General features: G+C 41.0%; 1 pseudogene across 1 annotated transcript; it reads right to left on the bottom strand.

Moving 5' to 3' along the window:
- Positions 1-1,545: 1,545 nt before the first annotated feature.
- LOC118242354 (uncharacterized) lies at positions 1,546-9,654 on the bottom strand (annotated as a pseudogene). Its single transcript, XR_014125616.1, has 4 exons — positions 9,544-9,654; positions 9,111-9,196; positions 2,385-2,506; positions 1,546-2,231 (listed from the first exon to the last, which is right to left on the bottom strand). The product of XR_014125616.1 is annotated as an uncharacterized LOC118242354 (transcript).
- Positions 9,655-11,874: the final 2,220 nt, after the last annotated feature.

Below are 11,874 nucleotides of genomic sequence, written 5' to 3' on the forward strand. Positions count from 1 at the left end.
ACAGGGTAATGAGGACTAACAATGCACAGGTGATACAAATGAGGTGAAAACCTATACAAGGTGTAACGGGACTCCAGCCCGTTCCATGTTGACAAACAGTAGTGTCAAACAGTGGAGTGATATTGTGGGCAATACATATGATTGAGAGACTTTTATTCCAACGTTTGCTAGAGTTCTGCGAAAGAATGATAATTGTAATTGTCTTACATTGTTCAGGGTGTCCAAAGGTCAGGCGGGAGATGAGGTCAAAAAAGCAGGCAGGAGTCAATAACCAGGAAGACATGTAAGATTCGGAAACACTTGTTACGCTACATAGGGTTAGCAATACTTTGTGATGTGAACGCGAATAATCTGTCATGAGTTAGGACACATGCACAGCGCTCAGTTCTGTTCAACTGCCGATAAACTGCAAAGTCTCTCCAAGACCTCCTTTACCACAGTACACTGCGATCAACTCTGGTCTATTTTCCCCACTTCTTTCTGAAATGGCTGATTGTGTCACCTGCAACTTTTTGAAAGTGTACTCTGAAAATATTTCACATAAGATAACAGATGACTGCAGATTCCTGCCCAAACAATCTGTAAAAATGGCCTTAAGATTATTCAGAAAAGTATACTTGATCAGCCCAGGGCTATAATGTGGCATGTGATCAATAGCTGTCATTGAATGTGAGCCCTGTACAAACGTTCTGAACAGCTGCTGAAAAGTCAGTTGATTTTCCATCAAATTAAACATTTATGCAACCTCGAACCACTTTAAAAATAGACGAGACTTTATCACAGTGTACTATTGTAATGGGGGTATTTCTCACATTCACCCCTCCCTGCCATCACAGTTCCCACTGCAACACTGATATGTTTGTTTACTTCCTGGTTTTGACTCCTGATGCTTCTTCATTTTGGTTTCATTCTGTTCCGCCCCATTGTTAGTAGCTAATGCCTGTTATTGCCTTCACCTGTATCACCTGTATCCCTGTGTTTGTATGCACTGTTTGCGAAGTCTCGTCATTGTTTGGTACATTTCTGAGCCGTTGTTTATCTCTGTCTGTTTCTCTGGTTTATTTGATCCCCACCTGTTCTTGGATGCCCCTCTTTGCCTGTTCCTCATCTGTTTGGTTTACCTCATTGGCTGTTCCTCTGGATTTATGACCTTGGTTTATGTTCTGTGGATAACAACTGTGGATTATGACTGTGGAATACCTCTGTCTTATTATTAAAACAAATTTGCTACAAGTATATTTTTAAACCATTGTGCAGAGACCTCTTGTATTGTTCAATGCCATAAACCCCTTTGTGAACCTCATCCTTTCAATCCCAGCACTCATGTTTTATCAGTGTATTTGTTTGCCCGGTGACTTGATTTCTTAAAGGAAACACAAATTTGATGTGCGACTGAATTGAATGCAACACCTGGTCCAGATCTCTGCCCCCAGCACTTTTCAAAGCACGTGTGCCCATGATGTGCAGCCTAAAAATTCATGAAAAATCTGACTAATAGCTTGAAATGAAAAAGTAACTTTAATATAAAGACGTACATTGGAACAGAATAATTTGAAAACACACTTTACCTCTACTCACATTTCTTACCCACCGAAGAGCGGTTGCAATTTATTAAGTGACTGGAATAAGAGTTTGTTGGAAAATGAAATAAAAAGTAAATTTGTCTAACATACAAAAAGTAATTTACATAATGATTAACTGTGGATAAATAGGGAATTGTTTGCACATCATAGTAACAGTTGCCAAGTTTGTCCACATACTAGTTTGACAGTCTGTTTGTATGTGGCTGTCTGTTTGCCTCTTAGGTTTTGGTATAAGGTCGCTAGACTACTGGTCCTCAAATTCAACCTTCATAACAGATTTGCCTGCAGGAGACATCGTTCCGTTCACTCGCATGTTTTTTTGGGAATAACTGATCTCATTCCCTGTACCCTTGCTTCGGGTAAATGAGCCCTTCTCATAATACATTTAGATCCTGATCACATGTTATATTTTCTTCAAAAATGCCAAGAGCAAACCAGTTTTCATACATATTATAGTCAAAAGGTACAGAGAACATTATAACGAGTTTTCCAGGAGTGTGCGCCTCAATGTCGAGGATTTGGTAAGTCAGGACCCCCACAGAACCCCGGAATGAACTTGAGGTTTTGGTAAAGGTGCATGCTCCGATGCTGTTTCTTGCAATTGTTGGTGGTGGAGGACTGAGAGGATATCCACTGGAGGTGAAGACCCTAAAAATTAATAAGTAAATAAAGAATTAACCCTGCATGAGTTATTCTTTCACAATAGTGTGGTAGAGCTTTATCCCTTTCACTAACCAGTGTTTCTTAACAGTTCACTACACTGGGATTTAATTAGTGTTTCCAAACTTCATTGATACTTGCCTTGGGTGTTTTAAGGTATAAATTGCACTTTGATTGTTAATTTGAATGCTGACATTTCTTCCTGTGTTTATAATGGAGGAAATTTGTTCAATGCTGGTGCCAGCCAGAGGTGCAGCCATTATCTGTTGCATATCAGGGGGGAAAAAATAATGTCAGTTAGGTAACAGTAGATGTGATGAAACACATGATGAAGTGAGAAATAAAATATTTGTCCTACATACATAATGACCCACAGAACCACTGACTGTATCTAAAGTTTTGGTAAAGGAACAGACTGTTGGTGTTGGGCTGTGGAGTCAGACAATATCATCTGCTGGTGTAAACTCTCATACAGAAACAGAATGAATCATTTTAATCACGGTCACATTTCAACGACAGCGATAGCATGGCGTTTAATACGGCCTAATAGTTTGCTCTGACTGATAAGTACTGTGTGAAACAAATACTTGTAATTGATCAAGTTTTGACACCTTTTCAATCGCTATATCCCATAACCTCAAAAGAGAAGGTCACACACAAAATCGAAAATCAACAAAGAGGTTCTAAAATTAAACTGTTAAGCAATGAGAAAGTATCAGCAATGGTGTGTTCAAGTTTGTTCTGTGTTTAAATTCAAGTTCAAGTTCAAGTTCAAGTTCGGTTTATTCGTCACATACATAGTCATACACAGTATAACGTGCAGTGAAATGGTGGAGAGTGCTCTGTCCAAACTGAGGAAAGGAAACAGGGGTGCATAGAGAAAAATGTATATATGCAAGATAAATATATATACTCTATGTATGTACAAAAATATATTAACAATGTATGTACAATATATGTATATTATGATTATATACACAATGTACAATGTATATGGTTGGGTATATATGTACACAATCTACAGAATGTACAGATCCATTTTATATAATAACATATCTACAGTTGTTGTTGTGTAACAGGGTAATTGAGTATAAATCTATATATACAGATGTACAGATATACAGTCATGTTACATGGTGGTGGTAGTCCCCACAGTTTATCAGTTTCCCTGATTCAGGGCCCGAATGGCCTGTGGGAAGAAGCTCCTCTTCAGCCTCTCTGTCTTGGTCTTCAGGGAGCGGAAGCGCCTCCCTGACCTCAACAGAGTGAAGAGTCTATTGTTGGGATGGGTGGGGTCCTTCACAATCCTCCTGGCCTTGGTCTGGCACCGCTTGTAGTAGATGGTCTGCAGGTCAGGAAGTTCCGAGTGAGTGATGCGCTCTGCTGAACGCACTACCCTTTGGAGTGCTTGTCTGTCCTGCCTGGTGCTGTTCCCAAACCAGACTGTGATGTTCCCCGTGAGGATGCTCTCGATAGTGCAGGTGTAGAAGTTCCGCAGTACTTTGGAGGGCAGTCTGAAGTCCCTTAGGCGTCTGAGGTGGTAAAGACGCTGACGAGCCTTCTTTGCCAGGGAGTTGGTATGGCGGGACCAGGACAGGTCCTGCGAGATGTGAACTCCAAGGTACCTGAAACTATCTACTCTCTCCACCGTGGTTCCACTGATCCTCACAGGTTGGTAGTGCCGCACCTGCTTCTTGCTGCAATCCACGATCAGCTCCTTTGTCTTACTGACGTTTAGGAGGAGATTATTTTCCTGGCACCAGTTTTCCAGGTGTTTAATCTCCTCCAGGTAGGTCCTCTCGTCGTTGTCCGAGATCAGACCCACGACAACGGTGTCGTCAGCAAACTTGACAATGATGGTGGAGCTGGAAGTGGCTGTGCAGTCGTAGGTGTGCAGTGAGTAGAGCAGGGGGCTTAGGACACAACCCTGAGGAGCTCCAGTGCTGAGGGTGAGGGTGGATGAGGCGCAGTTGCCCACCCGTACTGATTGTGGTCTGTCTGTTAGGAAGTTGGAGATCCAGTCACACAGGGATGTATGCAGTCCTAGATCTCCCAACTTAGTAGTGAGTAGGGAGGGGATGATAGTGTTAAATGCTGAACTGTAGTCGACAAATAGCATTTTAACATAATTTCCCCTCCCTTCGTCCAGGTGAGTCAGTGTAGTTTGGTGCAGATGTGCAATTGCATCGTCAGTGGAGCGGTTGTGGCGGTATGCAAATTGCAGTGGGTCCATGGAGGCTGGCAGTGAAGATGTGATGAAGTCTCTGACTAGCTTTTCAAAGCACTTCATCACGACTGATGTGAGGGCGACAATTCCCGTTTACTGAGAGTCTGTGTGTGGGAGCGATTGGTTGTGAGTAAAACCAGATGTGCTCATCCATGAAGCAGACTAAAGCATGTAGCCTGTGCTAAATTATGTATTCCCTTGGCATTTAGAAAATAATTTGGAAAAAGGTTCTCTCTAGAAAACCATTTTGCTATGTTGAGATCACAAGAAAATATATTTTTATCTATAGACAATCACTTGTATTATCTTGAGATAGAGAAAACAACATATTACGTTGTGATCTCGGGCGTATGCTACTTAAACACAAGTAACTCAGAAAAATTGTCAGTCATTAATTAATAGCATATAACCACTTTCAGGGGATTTCCAGCATCAGAACTCAAACTCAATCTGACCCAACTCAGTGGTCCTGGTCCCTCAAAAACATCCCTACACTAGCCACCAATCAGAGAGCTGGGCAGTGGTAGCTTAGAGGTTAAGGTGCTGGTTCAAGTGGCCACTACTGGGTCCCAAAAGTGGTCCACAGTGGTCCATTAATGACTGAGCAAGACCTTAACCCTCAATTATGCAAGTTGTGTTCAGTCAGAATTATAAGTTGCTTTGGCTAAAAGTGTCAGATAAATAGTACAAATGTATTTTCTGTGCCTTGTGCCTCTTTGAAAGAAGGCCCCAAAGTCAAGAGGTGAGAGAAGACCATGGTACTGCAGCTGTTTGTGGTCCTCTTACCTCACCAGGACTAATGGACGGGTTTCCTGGAAAGTTCCTAACTACTGAACCAGCACTTTAGTTAATTGAGTGGACTGATTTTCAGTTCAATTTCAGAGGCGAGGGTTGTGATGAAACACATCCATGAACAGGTTTTCACACTGATAGAACATGGACTGTAGATAAGAGTGAATAGGCTTTGGGGTATGCAGTCAAACAAAACGTTTTTGAAGAATGCTTATGTTTTATTAAGTTTTATATGGAGTCCAAGTCCTCACAACAAGAGCAGCAAAATGCTAGTCTGGTAGAGCAAATTTCTGAATTGGCCAAGCAATTTGCTAGCCTAATCAAAGAGTTTCTAATGCATGAAACATCTGCTTCAAATGCTCAGAGAAAATATGAGAGGATGCAGAGGTCATTAAATGAGTCTAAACAGAAACTCACTGATTGTGAATGAGAAATTGTCATGAAAATCCGCTGGCTCAAACTGGACTGTATCCAGATTTGGCTGCTCTATACAGAGAAGCCTCTGATAACTGTTTTCCCTCAGAAAAGTCTGGATGCAACAGTAAATCGGAGGCTAATGATGCTAAAACAAATGTGCCCACTAACTCTCGCTATGTGTTTGGGGTTGTGCGTGATTGCGGACACCTGTGGCATCACAGATGGTGTTTGACAGTTGCTGAAACCCCACTTAAGAACATTGAGTTAGTGCAGGTTCTTCTATGAACTAGCTATTGTGAAAATCAAAGCACTCACTAACAGTGATTCAATTGGGGCACAAGGAAACAGGTTCGCTAACATGGCAGCAAAAATGACAAGTTCACATTCATTTCTCTATGTCATTCTCTCTCTTACTGCTACTCAGTCCCTTTTAACAGACACAAAATGAGGATCCAGATGCCTGGACATAGCCTTTTGCCTGAGAGTCTAGACTACAAGATCAACAAACTAAAACCATGATAACTATCAAGTAAACTATCAAGAGACTAATCATACTCATCTTCTGCATCCTTGCCATCTACGTGAGACTGCAAGCGCATGCCACATGACAGCATACAATGTATTCCTTGTGTTACAAACTATAAATGCCGACAGACTTGTCCTGGAGGTTGGGACCTTTCTGTGGTGTCATGCAATCTCTGATCGAGTTTGTACTTTATCAAAACAGGTCGACCAACTCAATAACGAAACAACACTTGGTCTTGGCAACATCACAGTCACTCTGTCACCACACAAAATGATGATCATGTTTTCAACCCTAGTGACACCCTAATGACTTCTTTTCATTACAGGACTGACTCACAGGACTGGGCTCCATGATCGTTGAAAGGACTTATGGGATCCATTTAAACTAATGATTTGCTGTTTGTTTTGAGTCAGTACTCGTAACATTATCAGACATTTTTGCGTAATTTATCCTAGCATGGTATGCTGAATGAAGGTTTGACCATCTAGACATCTGTCTGCATAGTTGTCTGTCAAAGGCCAGGTTTGTCTGGTCGGCACTCCTGCATGTAAATGGCGCAGGCTGACCAAGCTTGCTTTGTGATTAGGGAGAATCAAAAGGGAACTGAAGGGATTCATGCACCCCTCCTATATATCTTATACACTTGTTTCATTTGTGATTGTTTTTGATTTAGTTTTATATTTAGTTTGTTCTTCTATAATTTTCTGAATGTCTCTGTGACCATTTTCTGTGCTTTGTGTCTCTTTGAGAACAAGCACCAAGGTGAAGATGTGACATATCCAACACACCCATCCTCTACTTCACCTCTCTGCTTTTCAAGTTTGATCACAGTCCAGTCCACATTTTTTCATGCTAAGAAAAACTGATCCAAAGTTGCTCTGTGTGTGCAAATAAACATGGACTCTTCATTACCAGATTTTAACGTTACTAACTGTGTTACTCATAACAATATAAATCAAAGCTGTGAACTGAGTTCTATTGTGCCAGTTTCTGCATGAACCTGTTTACCAGCTTCACAGTTCTACTCACTCTGGTTCTGGTTTGTGGTGCAACTTCACTAAAAGGTGAATCTGAGATATTAGAGGAAGGTGTGTCTGTTCCTTCTGCCTCTACAGAAGTAGCCGCAAAGCCTTTAGCTTTGGAAATTGAATGTGATTTGTTCATTAGCTAATTAGCTAATTAATTATTAACTATTAATTCAGGTAAACATTTAAAACATTTAAAGGAGCAATATCTATTTTTTTTCCCAGTGATTGTTCTTCTCAGTTAAAACTTTTCAATTGCTTCCAAAAGTTGCAATACAGTTGGACTGAGCCTATGACTTATTTAATATGGATTATATATTACTTAATGTACAAGCAATGTATCATTTAGACATATAATTATGCACAGGATAAGATGTCAAATACCCTGTGCCAAACCAGTAGGGTTTCACACAGGGCCCACCCACTCACTTCACTAATAATAAACCTAGACCAGTGTTGGGGTAACACCCAACAGTAATGCGACTACCTTTTCCTCCGATGAAGTAATGTAAGGTATTACAATTTAAATCCTTGTAATCACATCACAGTTACTAACTCAATAAACCCGACATTACTGTCACGGTTTCCTCCTTCGACATCGCGGGTCCCACAGTGGTTTTGTTTCTTTCTTTCTCCGCTGGGTTTTGAATGTAATATTGGTCTCGTTTCACCTGGTTGGTCTGTGTATTTATACCGCGTTCTCCTGTCTCTGCTGTCAGGGCAATGGTTCATGTTCTTGGTTTCACTTTCGTTTCTAGTTTTGGTAAGTGTTCAGGTTTCATTGCTTCCCGGTTCTTCGATTCTGGACTGTTCAAAAGCTAGTAATTACTGACTACCGCCACCCACTCAGTGTTACAGTTACTTGCGTTACGTTTCTGTGTAAAATCTAAATTTTAGTACCCAAATCATAAAGGTGACTGAGACATTAGTCACGCGTGCAGCACACGCGCAGGTAGGCTGTAATGGCGCAGTATAAGAAATGAGGCTCAGCGAGGTGAGACGCATCCATGTGCAGGTGAAGTTTTGAATAAGAACAGACGCGCAAAAAGGGGACTAGGTAAAGTGCAGAGACAAAAACCAGAGAAGGCACGGAGAAAAGTAAGAAATGGTAAGAAAATACAGGAAGAGTCCAAGTAAAAAGATAATACTGGGCAATAAATACGGAATGATACCTAGACTATAAGAGCTGGCGATACTTCGCAAAGAGTGAAGCCACTGGAGAGTAAGCAGGGAAGCTGATGAATAGGTAATCAGGAACAGGAGAGTACAAAGGCTGTAACCTTTGTGGCAACTGGGCTACTACTCTGGAGATGAGGACCTCTGGTGGCTAGAGGCGGGATTGCTGACAGCGTCCCCACAGACGAGAGGATTGGATATTTCAACAAATGTAAATATTCTCATTATGTGTAATTTGTTTCATGCAAACACAAAAACATCACAATGAAGTAAGTTATGTCCGAGCCAAAAGCAAATTCCAGCTGCAGTTTTATTGAACTATATATTTCTATTGCATAAATATATTAGTTATGTTCAGAGCAACTGGACTTATTCAGAGAAAATCTAGTATAATAACATCAAGTATAGTGACATTTAAAACATGATTACATGTTTACTGTTGTTACTTCTTCTTGTTCCTAAATAAACTACTGAAAGGACTATTGTCTATCGTCCTTGTACTTTCTAGTTGGTACCGCACTGTTTGTAGATTTGATTCCCTTATATTTGTATAGGTTTTAGGATGAAACTTAGAAGTAATTAATGGTTAATGAGTAATCATTAATGTGCTATGCTATTGTATGTTCCTCCTTTTGACACATAGTCCTTGCCATGGGTCAATCTAGCATATTATAGGAACATTCTTTTTGGCAGGTAAGGCTTACCATTGGGGTCGTACCCCTTCTTTTGTGTGTGCGCCTGCCTTTTTCCAAACAGCTTTCTCCTCTGGTAGAAGGCTCTGTGAGCTTGGCTGTTGGGATAAGAGTGTTAGTTTCATGAGAAGGGGAAGTGTTAGTTTTGCGTAGAATTTAAGAACTTGTGGTGGGTTTCTGTGCCTGGCTCGGGCTGCAGCATCTGCTTTTTCATTCTCTAGAGAGTCTGGATCGCGGTGCAACATGTGAGTTCTCTGAGTGTCACATTTGCACACTGCCACCTTTGAGGGGAGCAGGATTGCATTCAGGAAGGCCACAATCAGGTTATGGTGTGGAATGGACTTACCTGATGAGGTTAAAAATTCTCTGTGTTTCCACAGCTTACCAAATTCGCAGACTATCCCCAAAGCATGTCTACTGTCTGTGGAGATTGTCACTGTCTTACCTTCCACTGTTTTGCATGCCTCAGTCAACGCCACTGGCTCTGCTGCTTGTGCTGGTAAATGTCCTGGCAATGAATCCGCCAGGAGAGTTTCGATTTGATTCACTACTGCAAACCCCACGTAGGTCTTGCCTGACTCAGCTTCACTGAATGCAGATCCGTCCACAAATCGGGCATGTGCAACCTAGGTGAGCAAAGTTCATTCACAACTTCTAGACAATCATGTGGTTTGCTATCTGATTTTGTGGGAAGAAGAGAGGTGAGGCTAAGCACTGTTCATCGTTTCAAGTTTACATTTGGCATTTCTAATAAAACTGTGTGATATCAAAGCCATCTGGCTGCAGTCATGTGTGATGGTTTCTGTTCTAGCAGCAACTGTGCAACTACATGGGGAACTAACAAATTCAATCTACAGTAACCCACAATGTCATGTGAGGCTGTCACAGCTTTTTCCAGAGCTGCTACTGCCTTGAGACAAAGGGGAAGTCCCTGAGCCACAGGGTCAGGTTTTGCTGAGAAATAACCCGCAGGTCTCATCTTCCCACCATGTCTTGCAGTAACAGGGAGGACTTACTACCATGGTCCTGCAGTAACACAGAGGTCATGCAGGTATTCTTTTCATCAGCTGTTTGTAAATGGCCTATCAGTATCTGAAATGCCCAGAGTTGGGTTGGTTTGAGGAGCTCTTTTCAAATTTTCAAATGCCCTTTCTGCTTCTGGTTGTCCAACTAAACACGCTGTGGGCCTGTGCACCCTTCCCATGTGCTATTGCACTTAGGGGTGCCTTGAGGATTGTGTAATCAGGGATAGATTCTCTGCAGTAAGAGCACATTCCCAGAAAAGACATGGCTTTTTTGGCCATATCCATTCTCACAGGGAATGCCAGTCTGGTTTTGTCATGTCGACGTTCCACTGAGGCCACTCGAACTCTGCCGACATCCACTGCTAGTTTCTTGCCCAGTATTCATCTCAGTTTGTGTGCCGTGGGGTGGATCTCAGATATTAGAGGAAGGTGTTTCTGTTCCTTCTGCCTCTACAGAAGTAGCTGCAAAGCCTTTAGCTTTGGAAATTGAATGTGATTTGTGCATTAGCTAATTAGCTATTAGGTATTAATTAATTAGCTATTATTTATTAATAGCTAATTAATTATTAACTATTAATTCAGGTAAACATTTAAAACATTTAAAGGCGCAATATCTATTTTTTTCCAGTGATTGTTCTTCTCAGTTAAAACTTTTCAATTGCTTCCAAAAGTTGCAATACAGTTGGACTGAGCCTATGACTTATTTAATATGGATTATATATTACTTAATGTACAAGCAATGTATCATTTAGACATATAATTATGCACAGGATAAGATGTCAAATACCCTGTGCCAAACCAGTAGGGTTTCACACAGGGCCCACCCACTCACTTCACTAATAATAAACCTAGACCAGTGTTGGGGTAACACCCAACAGTAATGCGACTACCTTTTCCTCCGATGAAGTAATGTAAGGTATTACAATTTAAATCCTTGTAATCACATCACAGTTACTAACTCAGAAAAACTAACATTACTGTCACGATTTCTTCTTTCAACATTGCGGTTTCCTCAGTGCTGAGTACCCTCGTTTATGGGCAGTACAGTATATTTGTATGTTGTGCCTCAAACTTTGGAACAAACAGTCACGGTCAAATGCCTACATTCACTGTCTGCACTTGTTAAACCACGGTCATGCTCCGTCAGTCACAGCCTCCAAATGGGAAACAGGCTTGTTGTTTTCCTCACTCCAAATGTTGTGAATAACCTTGAACAGCCCTTCCTTGTTTTTGATGTCAAAAGTGGCTGATACTTGTGAGGACAGGAATATTCATTTGCATTTATGACATTTATCTGACGCTTTGATCTAAAGGGCTTACAATTATGACTGAACAGAACTTGAGCAATTGAGGGTTAAGAGCCAGGGGCCCAACAGTGGGAGCTTTTTTAAGAACTCTGGGTCTAAAGGTTTTTTTTAATAATGTTGTTTTGGAAAATCACCTTTATCGCACCTTGTGAATACTTAAAACCTGATACATTTAGTTCTACATTCTTTTTTCTTGCAAATGTCACTGGATCAATAGAATTATGAGATTAAGTAATCAATATATGAATTTTGCTACATTTAAGATAAAGCATTAGTGAGTTATTTGAACCAGGCTATAGCAATCAGATTCCTCTCTGATTTGTCCGTCTTTTTAAAGGATGACTAAAGGATTTTAAATTCATGTGGAGTTTGAGTAAAGGTCAGCTTGTAACAATCCAGGAACCAACATCCTTCATCACCTACAAAACAGCTGTAGTTAGCACA

This window comes from Electrophorus electricus, chromosome 10 (assembly GCF_041902795.1).
Source record: "Electrophorus electricus isolate QZ-2024a chromosome 10, ASM4190279v1, whole genome shotgun sequence".
NCBI classification, from domain to species: Eukaryota; Metazoa; Chordata; class Actinopteri; order Gymnotiformes; family Gymnotidae; genus Electrophorus; species Electrophorus electricus.